This window comes from Aedes aegypti, unplaced genomic scaffold (assembly GCF_002204515.2).
Source record: "Aedes aegypti strain LVP_AGWG unplaced genomic scaffold, AaegL5.0 Primary Assembly AGWG_AaegL5_hic_scaff_1162_PBJ_arrow, whole genome shotgun sequence".
Lineage (NCBI taxonomy): Eukaryota > Metazoa > Arthropoda > Insecta > Diptera > Culicidae > Aedes > Aedes aegypti.
This window is the reverse complement of record NW_018734582.1, coordinates 1,674-27,005: the sequence shown is the minus strand read 5'-3', so window position 1 is coordinate 27,005 and position 25,332 is coordinate 1,674. Positions and strand designations below refer to the sequence as shown.

The following is a 25,332-nucleotide window of genomic DNA, read 5'->3' as shown; positions in this document are numbered from 1 at the left end:
GGCATTTTCGCTGAAAGTTTTGATTCGAGAAGGAAAAACTCGCATCGGGAAAAGTTTTACATTGCTAGTCTTCGCGTAATTTCGCTTGTTTGTCAAGCCTGGGGTTGTGAACCGATTTCGCGAGTGTATGCCGTTTCGTTTGGGATTATTTTGTGATAAGTTTGGTGGAGCTGAGTGGTGAATAATCGCGGGAAAGAATTCGGTTGATTCGCGGAGCCCTACTTTTGGCTATCGAATGAGAAGGAAAGATGGCCGATGGCGTGGATATTGATTTGTATGCTGATGATCTGGAGCAGGATTTTACCCAGACAAACGTAAGGATTATAATGAGATTTGTTTAACATTTGGGTTAATGGTGCACTGTTTTGTTGTTTTTAGGAGGAATTCGGCGGAGAAGGTGGTGATTTATATGACGATGTTATAACTCCTTCGGGAGACCATGGAGGAATAGTTCCGGCAGAGGTCCGTCAATGGAGCGCCTAGATGGAGTGGACACTAATGGTGCTTATCATCATCATGGGTCGGGACCGATGAATCATATGGCTCGGAGGTTTCAGTTGTATGTCGGAAACCTGTCCTGGTGGACAACGGATCAGGATATAGCGGACGCGATTGCGGAAGTGGGCGTTAATGATTTTCAAGAAGTGAAATTCTTCGAAAACCGTGCCAATGGACAATCGAAAGGATTTTGTGTGGTTTCGCTCGGTTCGGAGAACAGTATCGTTACGTGATGGAGCGTTTGCCGAAAAAGGAGCTGCACGGCCAGAATCCCGTTGTCACTTTGCCGACCAAACAGGGCGTTGAATCAGTTCGAAAGCCAGCAGAAAACTCGTCCGACTCCGCCGGCGCAGGGTCAGACTAATGGGCCACCGCGGCCTCCGGCGCCAAACATGGGAATGGGCCCGATGGGACCGGGAGGACCTATGGGTGGACCACCGGGAGGACCAATGGACCGGTGGTCCTCCGGAATGGGCATGGGACCGAATATGCGCCGGGAATGAGGCACCCCATAACACCCCATGCCTGGACCACCTATGCACATGGGAGGCCCTCCAGGACCACCGAGACCACAGGTTGGTGAAATTGTATTTCTAATCTGGGTGTATGTTTTGGTGTGGTTCAACGAATAGGAAATCTATTGCTATACAGTAGGGATGGCTTATTTTTCGGAAGTTTCCAAAACATTCATGTACTCTTCTGAATTTAAATCACATAAAAAGAGGAATTTCAAAGTTTAAGCCAAAAATATTAAAATACAGAAAATATACTATACAGTACTTTGATATAACGTAACGTTTACCACGAACAGTCAAACAGGGTTAACTTTATTAATTTCAACTGCAAAAAAAAAATGAGAGATATAGAGGTTACATTTTATAATTCTACGTCACTCATCGAAAGTCACTTGCCCGAATGCCACTAGCCCGAATGATAAACATTGTCTATTTTTCAGATAAATAGATTTTAAATTTTGTCAGTGATCTTTCCTGCTTCTAATCATCGACTATTTTTACAAGGCTTATAAACTAAAAGACTTTTAACGTCATGAGAAACTAATAAGTCAGTTGAATTCATCCCTTTTTTGCTGTTCTTTCGTGTTAGGTATATGCTTCAACAATAGTGGAATTCACGCTTCTCATATTCGGGCTAGTGTTATAGAATTACGTTGTATAGCAGATTTGTATTTCCTATACAAACAAGTTTTGCCTGTATGTGCATGAACTTTTAGGTAGATAATTTTATTGTTTAATGGGACGCTTGAGTTAGTTGTGTTATCATTTCATTCATCATGTGCATATTGAATCGCTAATTTACATAATAATTCTCACAGGGTCCACCAATGCATCAAGGAAACGGACCTCCGCAACAAGGTCCACCACGATTCCAAAACCAAGGTCAATGGAATGGGCCACCAAGGATGAATGGTCCAAGACCTGGTGGGGCGTGGGCCGGGTGGACCAGGTCCGATGCCACATAGACCGCAAATGGTAAATAAACGCCTTACCCATCACAGAGATCACAGAGATTTCATGGATGTAAATATGTCTTGCTCATTTTTCTTAATCGTTTAATGTTTCGCATCATTATTGGTGTGGTGGGTGAGAAAATCGTGTTATTAACGTGTGGTGCTATTATGAATCTTTTTCAGTATCAAGGACCTCCTTCCCGTGGACCAAGGCCGGACTGGAATGGTCCTCCAATGCATGGCGGACCTGGCGGTTTTCCACCTGGACCACCTGGGCCTCGTCAAGGGCCTCCTCATATGCAAGGCCCATCTCGTGGTCCTCCGATGGGTGGTCCTGGGCCACAAGGTCCTGCACCTCACGTGAATCCCGCATTCTTCAATCAAGGAGGCGGACCACCTAATCATCCAAACGGCGGACCGGCCCCACATGGTCCTCCGTCTGGACAAGGTCCTCCGCCCCACTTCAATCCACAGGGAGGAGCAGCACCCCGTGGTCCTTGGCCAGGTCCTGGTGGAAAGCCCCTGGAGGTCCATTTCCAGAGCATAATATTGCTCCACAACTGAGTGAAGCCGAATTTGAAGAGATTATGACTCGAAATCGTACCGTTAGTAGTTCAGCTATAGCTAGGTAATTCTATAATCACTTTCATCTAAAAAACGCATTGACAATGAATTATTCCTCAGAGCCGTCTCGGACGCAGCTGCTGGAGAATATTCGAGTGCAATTGAAACACTTGCTACGGCGATATCCTTAATCAAACAGTCCAAGGTCGCTCACGACGAACGGTGTAAGATTTTGATAAGCTCGCTCCAGGATACTCTGCATGGCATTGAGACAAAGAGCTACAGCCGACGGGAGAGGTCCAGATCTCGTGATCGCACATCTCATCCTCGTTCGAGATCAAGACGAGAACGGTCAAATTCTCGCGGTTACCGGGAGCGATCGCGTGAACGAGATCGCGGAGGAGATCGTGATCGTGACCGCGAGCGTGAACGTGATGGGTGAGTAAACTTTAATTTGTGTGATTTTTCTCAGAAACCAGGCCGTCATCGGCACATATCGTTAGAATTCAAATGTTTAGTCACTGTTCAAAAGAATTCGCTGAAACTAGGCGAGAAACATTTTGGTTAACTCAAATTGCTAGACCCCTCGATAGCCAGCATGTTGAACAGTTGCCAAAAGCCAATTTTTGATAAATCCTAACCCTTTCTTTCCCACGGTAGCTTCCAGGGCTTGACTGATTTTCGACGAACTTGAGACAAACCGAATTAGACGAATACCTACTATGCAATAGTTACAACACACAGACGAATTTTAGCGAAATACACCGAGAAAACCGAAAAAAACAGGAATTTCAAAACAGAAATTATGTGGCCACCCTGAGCTCGGTTCACCATTTTGCCGCTAGGGGTGGCGCTAGTATGCATGTAAAATTTTAAGCATGTTTCGTTTTATGATCCACATGAGATAGAAAGTTCGAGCACAGACAAACAGACGCCACGATCTCATCGATGCTAATCCACCACATTTTAACGGTCGATTCCAATATATGGTGGCCCGCAGCGCTCGCATCTTTTTTATTCGAGTTTGACGTTTAGGGGCGATTGGGGCAATATGAACCACCTCGGATTTGACCTCAAAAGCAGTGTTCTAATGTCTAGTGTCATTATGATCTGCTAGAGGATGCTTCAAATAGCCACCACAATAAAAACCGTAAAAATATTCGTTTTACAACTCGAGATATTCACAAAAATGTACATATTTGTCTTTTGTCATGAAAAGCTTATTATTTTGGTAGTTTTCAATTAAGGCTGTAAGACAATTACCGTGAGGGCCCCTAACTCTGCGCAGCTCCTAACTCTGCGCACTTTTACCAAAAATCCACCAAACTCTGGTAAAATACTTAATTTTTTGTTTAAATTTGTTTATTCATATATTGCTACAATAGTAATAAAAACGTACGCGAAGAATTTTCTTGACAAACTTACGTTTATCTATCTTCTATCTTCTATCTTCTATATAAATAAAAATGGAGTAATGTTTGTATGTCACGAAATGGCTTGAGGACGGGTCAACGGATTTGAAGTAATCTTTCTTCGTTTTGTTTATCAAGGGTTCCGACGTGTTTGTGTGCATAAAAATCCCAGGATACTCTCCGGGAAAGTTGGAAAAACGAGCGTGAACGGAACTGTCATTTTGTATGGGACGATCCGTTGCGTTTTTCAACAGCCTACTTGATGGCAAGACGAAGTTTGCCGGGATCACTAGTTACTTTAGTAAAAAATAAAATAGCTTTAAAAATGTTGAAAAACGTCCAAATTGACTGCATGTTTGCAAAAATGCTAAGGGAGTACATCATCACTTAAGTCATTTGAAGCAAATTAAAAAGAAACATATTTCAGATTTTTAGTAGGCACTAGTTTATTTATCGAGCAATCATCACTGGTAAAGTGCAACTTATTTTCTCTTCATTTTCGTATTCTTCTTAAGTGCGCATAGTAAGGAACCATTTTTCAACTATGTTCCATACTATGCGCAGCAGTTAAAAAACGTTATTTTCAACATACAATCAACCAAGGTATTCCGCTGCGATAGAAATACGAATAACAGCTGCAAAACGGTTGGAGGTGGCGTGCTTGTGGGAGTCCATACCCGGCTTAAAGCAAGTCTAATCGAAAACGATTCCAGGATTTCTGTGGAACAAGTTTGGGTGGCTATTCAGCTTAGCGACCGCAAACTCTATCTATGCGTGGTATACATCCTCCGGACCGGACTCGTGATATGGATTACATCAACACGCACTGTCAATCAATCGCCGTCGTCTCGGAATATGCCACCCCTAGTGACGAAATGATCGTTCTTGGTGATTTTAACTTGCCAGACATCGCATGGACTCCAACTCACAGTGGTTTTCTGTGTCCCGATTATCAACGCACTTCGCTTCACGTTGGTGCTGTCAATCTTCTTGATTGTTACAGTACTGCTACTCTGGCTCAGATCAACCACGTGATGAACGAAAATGGCCGCTACCTGGATCTCTGTTTCGTGAGTGGTCGTGATACTGCTCCTTTCATATCGACGGCCCCTGCACCTTTGGTCAAGGTTGTTTCTCATCATCCGCCGCTAGTAGTCGCCATCGAAACCAATGTTGTTCGTGATTTCATCTCTAGTCCATTGGTTGTTGCATATGACTTTCGCAAAGCTGATTTCCATAGTATAGCTGAATTGTTGTCCGAGACAGATTGGGATTGCATTCTAAATATAACGGATGTCAATAATGCAGCACTAACCTTCTCTCACGTCCTGGCATATGTCATTGAGAGGCACGTTCCTAAAAAAGTCATTCGGACCGATTCACGTGTTCCGTGGATGACCAACGATCTTCTTTTGCTGAAGAGGAAGAAGAAAGCAGTGCTCAGACGGTTTACCAAATTTCGCACATGGTCATCGAAATGCTACTACGTTAGACTCAACTATGAATACAAGCGTTTGAGTCGTTTCTGTTTTCATCGTCATCAGAGTAAAATACAACGCCGACTAAAATTGCATCCCAAATCCTTCTGGAATTATGTGAACGAACAGTGGAAGGAAGTTGGTTTGCCATCATCCATGACATTCAACGGCACTACTGGGTCTAACCTAGAGGAAATCTGCAATCTGTTCTCAAACAAGTTTGCAAGTGTGTTTGTAAACGAAAAACTTTCCGTCGATTCCATCAATTCCGCGGCCAACAATGTGCCTTTGGCTAATCAAACGCTTAGCAGCATACACCTTACTCAAGAAACGATCTCGAAAGCGGCATCACAGCTCAAAACTTCGTTCAAGCCGGGGCCAGACGGTGTTCCAGCTGCTTTTGTGAAAAGAATGATCGGCAGCTTGTTGGAACCGCTTCTCAAGGTATTTCAGCTTTCACTAACCAGCGGTACATTTCCGACTTGCTGGAAAACAGCCGAAATGTTTCCCGTGTATAAGAAAGGAAGCCAGCGTGACGTTAACAACTATCGTGGGATTACATCGTTGAATGCTGTAGCTAAGCTGTTCGAGCTGGTGGTCATGGATTCGCTAGGCGCACACTGCAGACAGTATTTGAGTGCTGATCAACATGGATTCACTATCGGCCGTTCTACTACTACCAACCTGCTATGCCTTACGTCGTACATCACTGAGAGTATGAATGTTCGGGCCCAGACGGACGTGATTACACCGATCTATCTGCGGCATTCGATAAGCTAAACCACGAAATTGCAATCGCCAAACTCGATAGGCTTGGAGTTGGAGTAGCCTATGAGATGGTTCCGCTCTTACCTCACCGATCGTCAATTAGTGGTAGCTTTAGGAGAATATCGATCACCCTGCTTTTACGCGTCATCAGGCATACCACAAGGCAGTCATCTGGGTCCGTTGGTTTCCTTTTGTATTTTAACGACGTACACTTTGTTGTGGAAGGGCGTCGACTGACGTTCGCAGACGACCTAAAATTTTTCTGCGAATATGCCTCAATTGAAGATTGCCGTTATCTCCAGGACCAGATAAACGTCTTCGCTGGATGGTGTGATCTCAACCGACTAGTCGTCCAATCCAGCACGGAAGAAACAGCCGATAATCTTCGAGTATAGCATTTTTGATACGCCAATCGAACGAGTGCAGTGCGTTAAGGATTTGGGTGTTCTGTTGGATTCGCAACTGACATTCTCCCATCATATCGCTTATATTGTCGATAAAGCATCAAGAACGCTTGGCTTCGTCTTTAGAACTGCAAAGAACTTTACCGACATCTATTGCTGAAAGCGTTATACTGTTCCCTCGTTCGAGCAACATTGGAATATGGGTCTGCGGTCTGGAGTCCGAACTACAACAACGGATGCGAGCGAATCGAATCAGTTCAACGGAGATTTCTTCGTTTTGCACTTCGGAGGCTACCTTGGAGAGACCCTTTACGCCTTCCGAGTTACGAGAGCCGCTGCCAACTGATCGACTTGCAACCTTTGCGAATTCGAAGAGACGTTTGTAGAGCTTTAACCGTCGTCGATACTCTAAACGGAAGAATCGATTGCGAAGCTATCCTGCAACAAATGCATCTGAACGTGCAACCTCGTCCATGCGGAATAGTTCGATGATGAGGCTTCCATTTCGTCGCACCAATTACACTGAGGAAACGTTTTGTCTCCAGCACCAAAATACCGCTATTCACTAATTAAGGGTTGCTGAATCCATTGCCGTTTTCAGAAATATCATAGCACGTCCAGTTTTGAGATATTGACTGTTGAAAATGCAAATATGACTATTTCAGCCAACTTGCATGCAGTTTCCCAGCTTGTAAGGTAATATATTGGCTTAATTTTGCCACTGAATTCAAACTTTAATGTGTTAAACAATACTTATCAATCAAAGTTTGTGTATTATTTTCGATACGGAAAAAGTTATTTTTTGATGCTTTTAGAGAATTGTTTGTATTTGCCATATAGAAAGAACGAAGAATTTTTGTATGAGACTGCAAGCATGTTGAAAAAATCGGTTTAATCGAAATTTAAATCGCGCAATTTCAATCAAAATTATGTCTGAAATGAAAGTTCAGTTCTATTTTGCATGTTTGGGTGGATTAGATTACAAAAAAAAGTATGATAAATTGTACTTTAAATTTCTGTAAACATTAATAAAAGCAGTGTTTTTGTACAACGTTGGCGACCTGTAGCTAAAAATTGTGACGTGCTGGAACATTTCTGAGAACGGCATCAGATTCAGCAGCCCCAAATCTACTAGAGACACATAATTTGGTTCTTGAGACACGCAAAACATGTCATTTTTGGTTTACGCTGTGTTATGGATTGAGCAATGCTGTTCATGGTCTGCAACGTGTTTTTAATCGTGGTGGCGTCGAATCTTCGATTTCCATCTGACACGAAAATATGCTTCGTCGTAAATTTCTAGTTTTTTTCGCTGCCGGAGGGACTGAAGAACATATTTTAAGTTTGAAATGTTTTACGATCTTGACTTTTTTATATTCAATGTTTTGTCATGTTTGTTTTGTTATATAATATGTATTTTTGTTTTTATTTTTAATATCATTGGGACTAAAAATAGTCTGTTGATGTAAACCTAAATAAATAAATAAATAAATAAATAAATAAAGTTTAACCCTTCCAGAGGTCGATATTGTAGGGACCATCGACTTGTCGTCACCATCGAGATATGGAAATAGAAGTACTTTGGGAAAATTGTTTGAGGGGATCATCATAGTAAGGGAAGATTAAAAAATGACGTCCATCATATTTTAAGGATTTTTACACTCCGTCTCCACAATACTCTGTTGCGAATTTTACAGTACCTATTGCATGCATTGTCACATTTTCGTAGACTCTTTTTCCCCTGAACGATGGACGTAATTTTTGAATGCTCCCTTACCATGCAATAAAATAATTTTCATTTTTTGTATAGTTTCATGAGTCAATATCGAGTAATAAAACATCGAGGTTTAATCGTATTTACTATATAGAAACGCCAATAAAGTACTGTTATTGATCTGTAACAGGAATCGTTCATTAATTACGTCGCTTACGAAATTAGTATACCCCTTTCGCTCAAACTATTCTTTGTATTTAGTAGAAATTTTCCGGGTTTCGACTTATAACAAACACAAAACCTCTTCTTATTTATTTTCTTCAAACCCGGATCCGACCCGAATTCGAGACAATTATTTAATACCAAACCCGGATCCGAACCGAACCAAAGAAAATTTGGTTTTTATATTTTCTAGTGAAAATACATAAACAGTCAAAGCTAATTTTCCTCTGCACGCCCAAGGGTGAACGCAAAAAGACGTAGTTTGTACCCTTTTTGTATGTTGGTTTAGATTTTAGAAAACTAAGTTAATTACATGTTTTTGGGAAAATCATATGATGATTTCGATTATTTTGGGAGTTGCAGCTTCAGTAACAGTAATTATCATGGATTGAATTATAGATAAAATTTACTTCACTTAGTAAACTATGTTAGAGACATTCCACGCTCCACTGGGGACGTAAAGCCGTATAAAGCAAGAAAATGAAGATTGATGCAGAGTTTAAATGCTAGTAATGATTCTAGTAAAAATACTTCAACTGTTATAAAGAATGTATCGAGTGCGCAGAGTTAGGAACCTAAATGCGCAGAATAAGGAGCATTGCACAAATGAGTGCGCAGAGTTAGGACACGAACATCTTTGAGAAAAATTAAAATTTGCAATAAAAATTATTACTTAGTGAAGCTTTTATAATTTTTTCCTTATACATAAGATCAATGAGTATTTGCTCCCAAAATTTCAGAGTATTGGTGTTTTGTTTTCAATTAATTACAGCTGTTTGAAATTTGAAAAGCCTTAAGTGCGCAGAGTATGGGGCCTTCACGGTATATTTATTATTCTGGCAAAATTTTACCAATCAACTGATACTTCTGGTAATACTGAACAATTCGAGAGCAATGGTATGGAGACTGCAAGCATGTTGAAAAAATCGGTTTAATCGAAATTTAATCGCGCAATTTCAATCAAATTATGTCTGAAATGAAAGTTCAAGTTCTATTTTGCATGTTTGGTGGATTAGATTACAAAAAAGTATGATAAATTGTACTTTAAATTTCATGTAAACATTAATAAAAGCAAGTGGTTTTGTACAACGTTGGCGACCTGTAGCTAAAAATTGTGACGTGCTGGAACATTTCTGAGAACGGCATCAGATTCAGCAGCCCCAAAATCTACTAGAGACACATAATTTGGTTCTTGAGACACGCAAACATGTCATTTTTGTTACGCTTGTTGTTATGGATTGAGCAATGCTGTTCATGGTCTGCAACGTGTTTTTTAATCGTGTGGCGTCGATCTTCGATTTCCATCTGACACGAAATATGCTTCGTCGTAAATTTTCTAGTTTTTTCGCTGCCGGAGGGACTGAAGACATATTTTAAGTTTGAAATGTTTTACGATCTTGACTTTTTTATATTCAATGTTTGTCATGTTTGTTTTGTTATATAATATGTATTTTTGTTTTTATTTTTAATATCATTGGGACTAAAAATAGTCTGTTGATGTAAACCTAAATAAATAAATAAATAAATAAATAAATAAATAAAGTTTAACCCTCCAGAGGTCGATATTGTAGGGACCATCGACTTGTCGTCACCATCGAGATATGGAATAGAAGTACTTTGGAAAATTGTTTGAGGGGATCATCATAGTAAGGGAAGATTAAAAAAATGACGTCCATCATATTTTAAGGATTTTTACACTCCGTCTCCACAATACTCTGTTGCGAATTTTACAGTACCTATTGCATGCATTGTCACATTTTCGTAGACTCTTTTTCCCCTGAACGATGGACGTAATTTTTGAATGCTGCCTTACCATGCAATAAAATAATTTCATTTTTTGTATAGTTTCATGAGTCAATATCGAGTAATAAAAACATCGAGGTTTTAATCGTATTTACTATATAGAAACGCCAATAAAGTACTGTTATTGATCTGTAACAGGAATCGTTCATTAATTACGTCCGCTTACGAATTAGTATATCCCTTTCGCTCAAACTATTCTTTTGTATTTAGTAGAAATTTTCGGGTTCGACTTATAACAAACCAAAACCTCTTCTTATTTATTTTTCTTCAACCCGGATCCGACCCGAATTCGAGACAATTATTTAATACCAAACCCGGATCCGAACCGAACCAAAGAGAAATTTGGTTTTTATATTTTCTAGTGAAAATACATTAAACAGTCAAAGCTAATTTTCCTCTGCACGCCAAGGGTGAACGCAAAAAAGACGTAGTTTGTACCCTTTTTGTATGTTGGTTTTAGATTTTAGAAAACTAAGTTAATTACATGTTTTGGAAATCATATGATGATTTCGATTATTTTGGGAGTTTGCACTTCAGTAACAGTAATTATCATGGATTGAATTATAGATAAAATTTACTTCACTTAGTAAACTATGTTTAGAGACATTCCACGCTCCACTGGGGACGTAAAGCCGTATAAAGCAAGAAAAATGAAGATTGATGCAGAGTTTAAATGCTAGTAATGATTCTAGTAAAATACTTCAACTGTTATAAAGAATGTATCGAGTGCGCAGAGTTAGGAACCTAAATGCGCAGAATAAGGAGCATTGCACAAATGAGTGCGCAGAGTTAGGAACACGAACATCTTTGAGAAAAATTTAAAATTTGCAATAAAAATTATTACTTAGTGAAGCTTTTATATTTTTTCCTTATACATAAGATCAATGAGTATTTGCTCCCAAAATTTCAGAGTATTGTGTTTTGTTTTCAATTAATTACAGCTGTTTGAAATTTGAAAAGCCTTAAGTGCGCAGAGTATGGGGCCTTCACGGTATATTTATTATTCTGGCAAAATTTTACCAATCAACTGATACTTCTGGTAATACTGAACAATTCGAGAGCAAAATTAGATTTATTCTAGAAAAAATGTTGGAAAACAGAATATTATTTAAAAAGTGAAGGGGCGGGGCAAAATGAGCCACCTAGATTTAAGCAAAACAGAGATTTAAAAATAAAAATTAACTGCCGAAATATACTAGATTATTTTTTACTGCATAGTCATTCTTGGTGCACCATTACAAGTGCAACACTTTGCTAGAAAATAGTTTGAACCAAATGTCGTAATTTAATACTAGAATTTCGTGGTCTGATAACTATGTGTTATATATCTATCAAAAATAAGCCGCTAAAATTATTAATTCCAAGCAAAGCTGATAAAATTTCCTTTCCAATATTGTGCCTGGTTATCATAAGCTCTTCTCTATATTGTTTCACATAAAAATCACACGATTGAATGAGGTTGGCTCATAATGCCCCATATGGTTTGGTGAACACGCAGAAAAACATGGTTTTTCAAAAACGTTCCTTAAATAATTTGCAAGTTGATTTTAACATTAATTATCGTCATAACTTGGAAGATAACATGTTATAGTACAAGTCACTTGCATTTTAAACGATAGTTTTTGCTGTTTTTCATAGCATTCCATGACGTTTTTCCTTAGGTGGCCCAAAATGCCCCCGATCACCCTATACACTACCGCCTCCTGTCGGCCCATCGGTCAAACACAGTGATTTTGATCGTGATTTATTCTAAGTGTTACGTCTGTTTTGTCTTTGGTTCGAGTATTCGGCAAAGTTGTTCAGGAAGTTAAGAACATCCGGAAGACAGACATTTTGGTTCTCTTCGCTAGATGGCGATAGTGAGCGTATAAAATGAGCATAGAGGGAGATCCCCCAGTGCCGGATAGCACCCAATACCGGACAAAGTCGAAACATTGAGAAATCATGGTCCAATCAAGATGGTGTATTAGTAGAAAAGACAGCTATTATGTAGACTAATGTTTGCGAGAATAACACATCCTTGAAATTAGTAATTATTTTGAATATGAAAAAATACTTTGGATCCTGCAAGCATGATCGAACATAATCCTAATTTGATAGTATGAATGTATTTTGTACCATAATTGAAGTAAATATGGACAAATTACAATTTTGGTTAAGCACCTCCCTGTCCCTCAGTTTCGGACAGCTTGATTTGTTATATGATATCTTTGTAATTATTGCACTGCCCATACTCGCAATACAGTCCCATTCGAGAAATCATCATGTTGAGAAAACGCATCTTTTACAATTTTACAAAAAAATACGTTTTGCTGCTACTGGTTATAATAAATATAGGTAGCATTGTTTCAGCATATTATAATTACAATATGAAAGAGTCGCTGGCAGTTAATATACATTTGAATGCGTTGTATTTTCATATTTAAATTGGAATCCTGGTAAATGGGACTCCTTATCCGAGTATTTCTCACGCCAAATGCATTTATACCCGCATACCAGTCCCATTAGTTGGGACTCGCTTACTTTGTTATCGCGAACATTGACACATTGTCCCAAGTTTATAATCGATTCCAAGACACTTTTGGATTTCCAACCGTTGTTTGAATTGTAATAATGTCCCTCGAATACATTAAATTGTATGGTGGTGGAAGTGAGAGTGAAGGTAGCAGTGATGAAGATTTTGCTGGATTCGATTTGTCCGCACCGGCCAGCCGATACGGAAAGTTTGGTGAATCCACCCGTAACGCGTTGATGTTGGATTTAAACCAGTTAAGAAACCGAGCCAGGTTTGGTCAGCGTGATGACGGCAATCCTGTTGGCGTCCACCCAAATGTGAAATTTCCTAAGGTGAGTTCAGAACCTCCTCGTTTCTCCGTATCAGATGTCGAGTCCCAATGGAAATGGGCGCGATCCTGCGGTAGCACAATAAGCGGACAACTCATCGACATTAGAAGATGAAACTACCGTGGCTGTTTCGCCGGATGACAATAACAGCCATAGCCACAGTATCGACTAAGAGGGAAATAGTTCTCAAATATTTTTGAGTCTGGGCATACGTTTATGGCTGTAGAAAAAGCAATGCGCCAAAATCCGACGATTACGTACCCTGATTTTGTTGATTGTTGTAACAAAAGCAAAAAATAAGGGTCGATGTATTTGATATGCAAGTGTCTGATTTCTTCCAAACGCCCATTTAACGTCAGTCAGTACACACTCAATAAATGTACAAAGCGACCATATATTGACAAGATTAAGAAGATTATTGTTCAAAAAGGATGTTTCGTGTTAAAATACAGCGAGTCTGTAATCGACGGAGAAGCAACACATAATTGTACGTTGTTTTCTAAATCCCAAATGAAACAGATCAACGCTGAAGGATTCAATTTGGGAAATTCGTTGAAAATGCAAGGAAACCCCGTGGGTATTGACGCTGTTCGCAAGGATTCACTTGTCAGTTTGATTCTACCATTGGTTTCAGAAGAGAAAAAAGCATTCTGGGAAAATTTGCCTATCAAGAAAAAATAAACTTTTTTGTATAAGAATATTTTTAAATATAGATGAACTGTACCACCTTAGCTTGTATAATTTGATATTTTATAAAATGAAAACCATAATGCTAGATTTCAACAATAATTGAAGGAATATATTAGTTCATTTTCTTCGTTATCAACTAATGGGACTGTTATGCGGGTACTTTCAATATGGGACGCACATGGTTTGGTATTTTTTTTTCGCATTTTGCCCATACAAAAGTAAAATTTTAAAAATGATTTCGAAAAGTACACTTAAAATAAACACTATTCATGAAGTTATCTCAAAAGTGGTGAAAATTCAAATGGGACTGTTATGCGAATATGGGCAGTGCATCAGTGTCTCAAAATACATTCATTTTTCATGGGTTCCGTCGATCATGGTAACAAACATGCAATAAAATTTAGAAGAATGAACATTCAGAACAACATCGTAAAATGTGCTATTTTTCATCATATATGAAAGAGGTTTTGATAGGCATCTTGCAAACTAAGAAAAACTCAGATTATTCTTGTGAATGTTGCAAATGCATTGAATTGGCAATTATAAACTATTCCTATAGTGTACACATTCAATGATGTTCAAATTTACAGAATTCGAGGCATTTCCAGATCGTGTCCGGTATTGGGTGCCACCTTTCAAGATCGATCAATTTGGTACTAAAATACATCATCAAAATGCAATGTCAAAATTCATATTTATATTTTCAAATTATTTTTGTACACTATAAAAATGATAATATTTATCATAAATGGGTAACACGAGCCCAATAAAATCAATATTTTTCGAATTATGAATTTAGTGGCTTAAGTGTCCGGTACTGGGTAGGCTGACCATACGTACCGTATTTAACGGGACAGTACCGTTTTCATCCCCTCAACGGGCTGTCCCGTCGTTTTATGGAAAATGCTTGAATTGTCCCGTATTTTAGGAATGGAGAATTGGCGCATAATTTCAACCACCCAGTAAAACAATAAAAACTATCAACATAACAAACAGTTTTTAGAAATATTTCAGAGTTAATTTTCTTACCTTATGTATTTTCCAAGGAATTTATTAGTTTCTCAGAGTTAAACTTGATCCTTACATGCTTCTGCTTAACTTTTGCATTCTCTTTACTCATATTTATGCCCAAATTTTGGTGGATTTTCCAAAATACGGATCTTCATAAGATTCTATAATACCTAAAATGAAAAAGAACAACTATATATGTTTACTTCTGATACGCAATTGATTGGATTAACTGTTTAAAAAGTGGATATTTCAATAAAGTAATAAAATATTAAGAAAAAATTACGTTTGAATTGGAAAAATTTAAAAGTGTAACGCTTTTTTAAGGATTTTTCAAAAACGCTGCTTCTTGGGACAATCAAAGAACGCGCTTCAAGGTTCTTAAGTGATTTTTATTGAATCATACAGACATGTAGCTTGGGATTGCATAATCTGGTTCTGCTACTTTCCTTCGAATGGCGGTTTTCCGAATATCGTTTTCCCAACGCCGGTTCTCAGAATGCTAGTTCCCCGAAAACCCCGTTTCCCCGAATAGCTCAGTTCTCCGGAAAGTTCTACCACTCATAATTGTCATAACCTTTCGCATTTCAAGGTGGTGAACAATATGTATTTAGTCGAGAATGATCAAATATCTCCTTCTTTGGTAGCTTATCGTTTTTTTTTGTAACTCAACACTATCTCACTACTCGAGCAGAAGCAAAGTTCTGACCATTAAATCGAGATATTGATTGATTGACATAAGAGATAAAAGATCTGAAGATTATATCAAGATTTTATTCCTGGAACTTCTGAGCCACAACTAAATTTGATGTTGGATCTAAGGAACAGCTCGCTAATATTGGTTAGATTTTACAAAAGCTTTTTTTTTTTTTTTAATATCTTTATTAGTATCATTCCAAACATTACATTCATTTCTTATATCTACACGCAGAAGAATTTCTGTATGTTAAGATAACAATTCTGTCAATTAGTTTTACTTACGCACAAATAGTTGTTTCGAAATAAAATTAACTTATGCCAACACTAAATTAACGTCAAATCAAATACACACACTTCTTTGATTGAGCTATCCACTTGTACTTATAACAATTATAATTTTGATAATTATCACTATTCGGAAACATTCACCTCCCTAGACTTCAAGTCATGCTCACAAATCTACTTACATCTAACTTGCAAGGAATAGTGTAGGTGCTAAGATGACCACCTCTCACGCAGGAGACCACATATCAAGTTTGTCGACTCGCCCTTTGTTTTCATTTTTGCAATGTTATTTTTTAGATCGATAAAGCAGCACCGAATCTTTTCAGATATGTTGATAAGCAGAACAAAATGCTGAGTAAACATTGCAAAATAATGTAAACTCAAAAAAAATTCACTTTGGGAGTCAACTAAAATATAGTTAAATTTTGACGTTTGACGTTTGTAAATTCACATCAAAAATATAGTTATCACAACTATATGGTATAGTTATGCTTAACAATATACTGTCAATTCAACTATATTTTTAGTTTATCTCCAAATTAACCTTAAATATAGTTAAATTGACCGGAAAAAATGATTACGAACTACTATATTTTGTTCTCAGTGTAGGTGTTCTGTGTTATTTGACAACACTATCATCCTAATTTGGTAAAACAAAATTTAAGATTTAATTAACATTTGTTAACAACATATTACATTTCATTTGCCGTAGCAGTTCAAGTTTTTTTTTACAGGTGAGTTGATTTCACCTGCTTATAAAGAGAAAAAAAAACGTTTTTAATATACTTAACCTAACTTAACCTAAACATATAACGCATTAATCGTGGCAATTAGAAGATTGTAACGATTTTTGCCTGAAATTATTAATGATTGTATTTGACATTTGTTCCAATGTTTCAAAATTGGATATTCTATGTAACTCATTGGTACTATACCAGGGAAGGAAGGCCTCAGAATCATTTCAAATTTTACAAAGCTAAAATATGATATGCTATAGTATTCCTGGATAAATTTTAGATATTATTTTCGGATCTTTTATCTCTTATATCTTAATATCTTATATCAAATTAATAATCACTTTTGTATTCCATATCAAAATTGGTATTACTTAGCTTTTTTCCGCCCTGCTCGGGTAAAACTATTATTGCATCTTTTGAGCTGCATTGCTTTACAATGGAAGGGTCATTCGATAAATGGCTTGGGAGAAACGGGCCATTCGGAGAAAAGTAGCACAATCGCATAATCTATGTCTTTAAAATTGTCCCATTTTTGTTTTTTATTTGTCCCGTTTTAATCTGGTTGGCTTATGTCAGCCTAGTACTGGGGGATCTCCCCCTATATCTCATGATCCAATAAGATAGTGTTGAATACGCGTCTACAGGTGGCCGTGATAACTATGAACCCGAATGAGACGTACGCGAATTCAATAATTAAAACTAGACTACTTTATTTAAAGGTACCGGTACATAGAATGGTGTTCTCGGGTAGGCGGAAGTCGTAATGACATTTTTATATAAACTGACATAGCATCAGTCGCATGACAGTCCAGCTGTCAGGATGAAAGCCCAGTGGTAAAGCGAGGAGTCATTCGGTTATAAGACCGTGCTTCCAGCTCTGCTCCATTCGCCCCCAACAGATAGAAAGTTCAAGTCTACCGACAAATTTGTTCAGAAGACCAAGGAAATCTGGTAGGCAAACAGTTTAGTTCGTAATTTTGGCCGCTAGGTGGCGGTAATGAAACATGTGAAATTGAAAATTTTAAGCTAGTTCTGTATTGTGATCCCTGATGAAATAGCAAGTTCGAGTATTCGGCAAAGGAATTCGGACAGCAAACAGTTTGATTAGTTATTCTTCAGCTGCGTGGCGCTAGTGAACTAATGAAAATGAGCAGTTTGAACTTGAAATTGACCGGGATCTCCCCGTTATAAAACACATGATCAGTTTTAAAGTAGATGGGAGTACCATGTACCTTTTAATTCCGCTCCCTAAATGCTTATCTTGACAGATACGCGTATTGTGGATACGAGTAACTGACACTGGGAAGAAGACTGCAAGTGGTAGTCGAAATACGCGTATCTGTCAAAGATAAGCATTAGGAGCGGAATTAAAAGGTACACGGTACTCCATCTACTTTTAAGTTTCTCTATTGAGATTCTGCTCAGAGGATTCGAACATTCATTAAAAGAACATGATCAGTGTTACTGCGGTACAATGTAGCCATTGCTGGTTCTTTAACTCGATATCAAGATATGAACATCCAGCACCAAATTTTTGGCTTCACTCCAGTTGTTCGTGGATGACAGCCGTTTTCTGTCTTGTGATTTGAAGTAAGGGTCAGAATTATATATTAAATCAGGTCTAATACAATGTATTCAAGTGTTCCTGATCTGATTCATATTCTACTGTTTTCTAGTATGATTTACGTCATGTGTGATCGGTTCAGGCCTAGCTAACGTCATATTCAAATTATTCAATTCAGAACCACTTCATATCCAAGTGGTTCAGGATTTGATTGACTTTATATTCAATGGATTCATGTCTGTTTCACTCCATATTCATGTGATTTACTTCATATTCAAGTTTTATTCACTATATGTTCAAGTGATTCAGGTATGATTCACTTCACATTTAAAATGATTCAGGACTAGTTCATCTCATATTCAAGTGACTTCATGACTGATTCACTTCATATTCCGGTGATTTAATGTGTGATTCGCTCCATATCCAAGTGATTCATGTTAGATTCACTCCATATCCAACTAATTCATGTCCGGATCCACTGCATAATTCAAGTGATTCAGGTCTGAATCATTTTCATATTCAAGTGATACAGGTCTGAATTGCTTCACATTCACCTGATTCAGGGTATGAATTACCTTTATTTTAGGTTATTCAGTTCTGTTTCACTGCATTTTCCAGTTATTCAGCATGATTCACTACATGTACAAGCAGTTTAGAGAAGATTCACTCCACTTTCAAGTGATTCATGTCTGGTTCACTTTTATATTCAAGTGTTTCAAATACGATTGATTTTGTTTTCTAGAGATTCAGGGCTGATTTACTTCATATTTGAGGAATGATCCACCCCATTTCCCCGAACGCCATTACTCCGAATTCCTATATCATAGGCAAATGTCATCATGTAAAGATAATTGTAAATTCGGGAATTAGCATCCGGGGTAATGATACAATCTGGAATGTGGCATTCGGGTTGATGCCATTCGGGGGTAATAGGTAGAATCATGAGGAATTCATAACCAATCCACTTCAACTTTAAATAAACATTGATAGCTGAAATCAATTGGATAAGTAAATTTTTAGCTGAATAAGCTGTTGATCAGCTGCCAATAATACTTAAATGATACACTTCATTTACAAGTGTGATTTACTTCATATTCATGTTTACTAGTTTGATTCAATTCAATTGTTAGTGATTCGGGTCGCGTTACGGCTGGATTCTCAAATTTCTCAAATTTCCAACTCAAGCGCATGGAAGAATGGTAGTCGAGAACTGTCAAATGTATGGAAAATAATGAAAAAACGTAAATTAACTTGCAATTAGGAAAACTGGTTCAAAAAAGTAGTGATTAGAAATCAAACCTTACATGAATACATAACTTTTTGTGTTTAGTTTATCTTCCGTGGTGCTTTCTTTGGCTTCAGGATTTCGTTTTTACTACCACTGAAAAGAACCGTACGAGATTAAAGTCCGAATTACTTTATATTCCTGTAATTCAGGTCTGATTCATTTCTAGTTAAAGTCAAATTTTAGTTCACTGCATTTCCCAGTAATTCATGTCGAATTCCCACCATTTCCAAAGCAGTTTAGGACTGATTCACTTAATTTTCTAATTCACTCCATGTTCAAAATATTATATGAATTTCAAAAGATTCTGGATTGTTCTACTTTATTTTTTTATTTTTTTTTGGAAATCATGTCTGATTCACCTCATTTAGGCTTGTCTCACATCATATTCAATAGTTTTCAGGTCTGATTTACTTCATATTCCAGTGATTCAGTTCTAATTCACCTTAATTTCTTAGTAATTCACGTATTGGATGTTCAAGACTCGAATTTTCGATCTTATCTGGATCAGAAGATATAACTCGCTTGAAAAGCTTAACTTTATTTGCTCTTCCGCGACACCAAGCAGATTTTTTTAAATCAAAAGTCCTGCTATCCGGATGTTCTTGACATCCTGACAACTTTGCCGAATACTTGAGTTTTCCATCCCTTGTGAAATCCTAGTAGAATTTGCTTAAAGTGCTCATTTTTACATGGTAAGTAGGCGCCCCTAGCAGCAACAAGCGGATGAACAACTTTTCTGAAGATCGCTTCATAGGCGTAAATATTTTTTTTTTTTTCTATCTTTATTAACGAGATTTTTAAGCCCTGGCTAGTTCATCTCGGGACCAACGGCTTTACTTCCCTTCCGAAGGAAGTCGTCACTGAAATTTTTAGTGACTATCTCGGGATGGATTCGATCCCAGGACCTCGGCGTGAGAGGTGTGTGTTCTAACCACTACACCCAGGTCCGCCCCCTATAGGCGTAAATAGCCATTAGACTTCTCGTAAATAGCCACGGCCCTTCTCATTAGAAGTAGTCGATCGTATAGGATTTACATAACCTTACAATGCTTGCTTCGACAATTTTTGTGAACCGATTATAGGACCGCACTTTCATGCAAAACGAATGAACGTAATTTAAAAGTATATTATTTTCGGTAGGTAGGGTCGGTGCTCCTTAGTAGACAGTCCCCTATAGTCGCACTAGTGGCTTTTTACGGCCGTTACGCTATAAATCTTTTCAAAAATATTTTTTGACATGAAGGTCAGAAGCTATTTATCTAAGTACCATTGATACACAGCTTGATTTTGTTCATAAAATGATCGAAATAATTAGTTTCGCCCAAAATTTTAGCTCCCTTGCGCCTATAGTAAACTTATTGTTCCTATAATAGCACTACTGAGAGAAACTATTTTTTATTATACGAAAATAATTGATAATTAGAACTTTTTTTACATTAAACGAAAGCTTCTGATACATATTTTGTAGGAAAAATATAAAAGTCTGTAAAAATATGGTTTCGATTAAGTGTTTTGCCAACGGCCGTGATGCCTAGTGCTACTATAGGAACAGAATTAGAAATAGTGCTACTATAGGCACATGTATTCCTATAGTGGCAACAAGCGACAATAAATACAACATATGAGTTTTCGTAGTTTTCATATTTTTTCCCACAACACCAAGATAAAAAGCTTTCAGATGATGTAAAAATAAGCGCTAGCGTATTTTCGATTTTATACGAATATTTTGTTCTTAGTTATGCGGCTATTGGTACATCGACCCTATATGGACTTTCTTATACAATAAGATAAAACTAGTATAAAATAAATGAATTTAAACGGACAGTATCGCTCATGGACATCCGACGAAGGGCAATACGAGGAGTCCACCAATTTGAATCAACTAAACGCTTCTCATCTGTTTTTTGGCATTACGTCCTCACAGGGACAGAGCCTGCTTCTCACGCTTTAGTATGAGCACTTCCACTTATTAACTGAGTGCTTCCTTTGCCAAAGGTGCCATTTCGCATTCATGTGGCAGGTACGATAGTACTTTTTGCCCAGGAAGTCAAGGAAATTTCCATTATGAAAATATCCTGGTCCGACGGAATCGAATCCAGACATCTTAAGCATGGCTTTGCTTTGTAGCCGCGGACTCTAACCACTTGGCTAAAAAAAAGGCCGCTTTCTCAATCTAGTTTTAGTCGTTTTAGTATATTCTATCAAACAATGGCAAAAAAATGGAGTTCTAACTATATCTGCGAATGACCGGCCTGGTTTTCGCGAGAATGACTCATTTGTATACACAAGAAAGTATCTTCACCAAATGCTTCATTTCGTTTTCAGGTCTAGACGCTCACGTCCCCGCAAACAAAACCCCAGAACCAACAGTGGAAAATACAACAGACAACTCCAAACGCTACTATAACGACGATCGCTATAGGTCATCGGACCGTGATCGCGAAACGTCGAACGTGATCGTGAGCGTCGCGAGGAACACCGTTCCCGACATTAGGATGCACATCAAATGTGCCCTTTTAAAACGATTCATTCTGCGTTCGATATGTAATCAGAACGCTTTTCGAAGTTTGTTTTATACGCTGCTAAACTAGTGGTATTGTTTCTTACTATGAGGCAGCATTATTTTGAAATCCGCTTCTAACATTCTTCAAGACACACACTTTATATTGAACTTCTTTTTGTATGTGTTCGCAAAAAGTAAGCCCTCCATCATTAGTTTTTAGGGAAAATGTTTAGACTTATACTCATTGGTCTATTGTTCGAAATGAGCAACAATCTGAATTTTAAACACTTGAGACAGTGTAAAATGTACCCTGGAAAATAGGGGTATCAATCCCAATAACCACGTCATTCATCCGCTAACAATTGGGATACTTGAATGCATATTTCGTTGCGAAAATTGCAATTCGAAGTCAAATGTATAGAACATAAATTATAACTGTGGTTATATACCGCTACATACTAAAATAATTGTATCATCCAATATTAGTAATTGTAATGATCGGCTCCGTACCACCACGTACACCGTTAGGCATCAAACTTTAACCCGCAAAAAGCAACAATAAATGAAAGCGATATTCCACATCTCTTCCATCCATCCAACTCTCGTCGCTTGCACCGGCAGTATCCCTGGAACAGCATTGTACATTTTGCATCGTTTTGTTCACCCGGATCATCTGGTCAACGGTGAGCAGCCCAGACGGTCAACTATCGGAATCGTGGAATAACCTGGATCCCAACGTTGCATCAGTGTTGAATAGAGCAGCAAATAAAAACAAGAAGATTGTATTCAATTGATTGATTAAACTAATTACGATGATAACCAAAAAAGAAGAAAAAAAAACAAAACCTGTACTGTGTATTTTTCTATAGCTAAGAGTTTAAATTGTACATTTATAAGACTAGCATTTTTAAGTTGTTTTTAGTTTGTTTCTTTATTGTAGTTTCTATTTATTCGCTTTTTTAAGTTTTCAAACCATTCCAATATGTTGTGATACTTCAATTCTGGTGGAGTGGCATCTTTTGTTTTTGTTTTATTTTGTTTTGTCAATTGCAATGCATCTTGTATGCCAAAGATATCACTTATTGTAAATAAGAACGAAAAGACTGATGTACTCATTTTGTGTGACTGATAGTTATTTACAATAGATATACTCAAGACAAAATCTTTGTGTGAGATTGGTGTGGGTGCTAATTGAAGCATGATTATCGACACTTTCAAATTCATAATCCTGTGATATTTTAGTAATAAGGATTAGAGTACAAAACAAACTGCAAATGATTGTTTATTCCAGCATCACTTTTTAAGATTCATATGTACCGTTATTCTTAGGTTCGACTTGCATATACAGAGCGTTTGTTAGGAATAGCTTTTACAATCCAAATACTTTTTCTCATTTACCGATCAAGAACATATTTGTTAGCTTTCTGTCGGTATCTTTACAAATCCTTACTGTAATGCAATGTAACAGTAATTATTTATCTGCATGTTCTACAATGATCTTCAATTTGTTCCAAAAGTATTTTATGGCCAGACAGCTTTAGAGCATACTAATTATCAGTTCAATCATTAATTAGCTTAAGTCTCTGAAATGTGAAACATAGGTACTTGAGCAATACCCAAAGGTCCCTCAATGAGAGGCGATATTCGGTAGAAAGAACCGTTGTAAAAGAATCATTTGTAGAACATCTAGCGCTACTTGTTTTTCTGTCATACCTGAATTGTCAAAGCGATCAACAAAATATATAATTTTGATGCAAACACATGCTTTTCAACCGCGTAAATTCGACAGGATATCCTTCAATAATGGTAGACTGCAAGGAGGATAACTATCAATACTAAAAAACACATAATCGCATAAAGAGTAATGCAACTTGGTGCAGGTAAGTGCAAAATATAAAACATTGACAATACTTAGATAATCTTAGATAGACTAATACATTGCCTTCTGCTTAACAAAGGCATAACACTTCCATGGTACAGAGTGCGGCATTATAGGGCTGGTAAGGAGACACTATTTCATGTTTCGGTCATTATTACACAGCGTAACAAAAATGGCACTTTTGCGTGTCTCAAGTAGATTTGGGGTTGCTGAATCTGATGCCGTTTTAGAAATGTCCCTGCACGTCATAATTTTTAGATACAGGTCGCCAAAGTTGTATAAAATATAGATTTAATTGATGTTTACATAAAATTTAAAGTATGCTTTATCAAACTTTTTTGGGATCTAATTCAGCAAACATGCAAAATAGGACTTCAACTTCCATTTCAGATATAATTTAGTTGAAATTGCACGATAAAATTTAGATTAAATCGATTTTTTTATCATGCTTACAGTCTCCATACAAAATTCTTCGTTTATCTTATGTGGCAAATATCTAAAACACAAAAAAAAAACTTTTGAGCATCGATAGTATTATGAACTTTGCTGATAATTATTATTATTATACACATAAAGTTTGAATTCTGTTGCGTTTTCAACAGACAATATCTTAAAAACTAGACGTGCTATGATATTTTTAAAAACGGCAATGGATTCAGCAAACCTTAATAAAGTAAATAGCGGTATTTTGATGCTTGAGACAAAAACGTGTTCCGCAGTGTTACCGGCCTGGGCACTATTATATTTATTTTTACATTTTAACAATTTGTTAAAAACATATTACGTTCGTTCAGATATTTGTACAGGCGCGCCTAGGCGTACTGAAATCTTTTGCATTTCAATAAACTAAAACAATAAACCTAATTACATTTATTTAACCTTTCGGTTGTCGCGCGAATTTTTGTAACGCGAGTAGTCGCGTGTTGTACTTTGTACAACATCCTTGGGTTTTCATGTTATGAAATACCTCGCTATTTTGATAAAATATAGCAGAATCATCTTCGACAAAGTTGTTTAAGAGATCAAGGCCTGGCATACGGTGATTATTCAGTTTCGAAATTCCGCCACCAGGCGGCGCTACTGTGCTTGAAAATTTTGTGTTGCAAATATCTCAGGAGCCTGAGCCATTTAGAAAGATGGCGGTGTTCGGCAAAGTTGTTCAGTAGAACAAGGGCTATCGTTATTTGAGTTAAGAAATTCTAGATTTTGCCACCGGGCGGCGCTAGTGAACATGAAACTTTTGTTTTAAGATACCTAGATTCTGACAACTTATGTCGATTTTTTCTTGAACCTAGGTTAGAACTGGCGCAGTTCCTAAAAACGAGAACGACATTAGAGAAATGCCGTCTTCGGCAAAGTTGTTCAGCAGCTCTAAGGCTATCATTATTTGAGCCAAGAAATTCAAAATCTTGCCACTAGCCGGCGCGAGTTGACGCGAAACTATTTTGCTGATATCTCAGGAACCTGACTACCGTAAGGACGCCATTCACCGCTCATGCTCCAT

At 37.5% G+C, this 25,332-nt stretch overlaps 1 pseudogene; it reads left to right on the top strand.

Annotated features, from left to right (window-relative positions):
• LOC110680281 lies at window positions 1-21,961 on the top strand (annotated as a pseudogene).
• The last annotated feature ends 3,371 nt before the right edge of the window (window positions 21,962-25,332 follow it).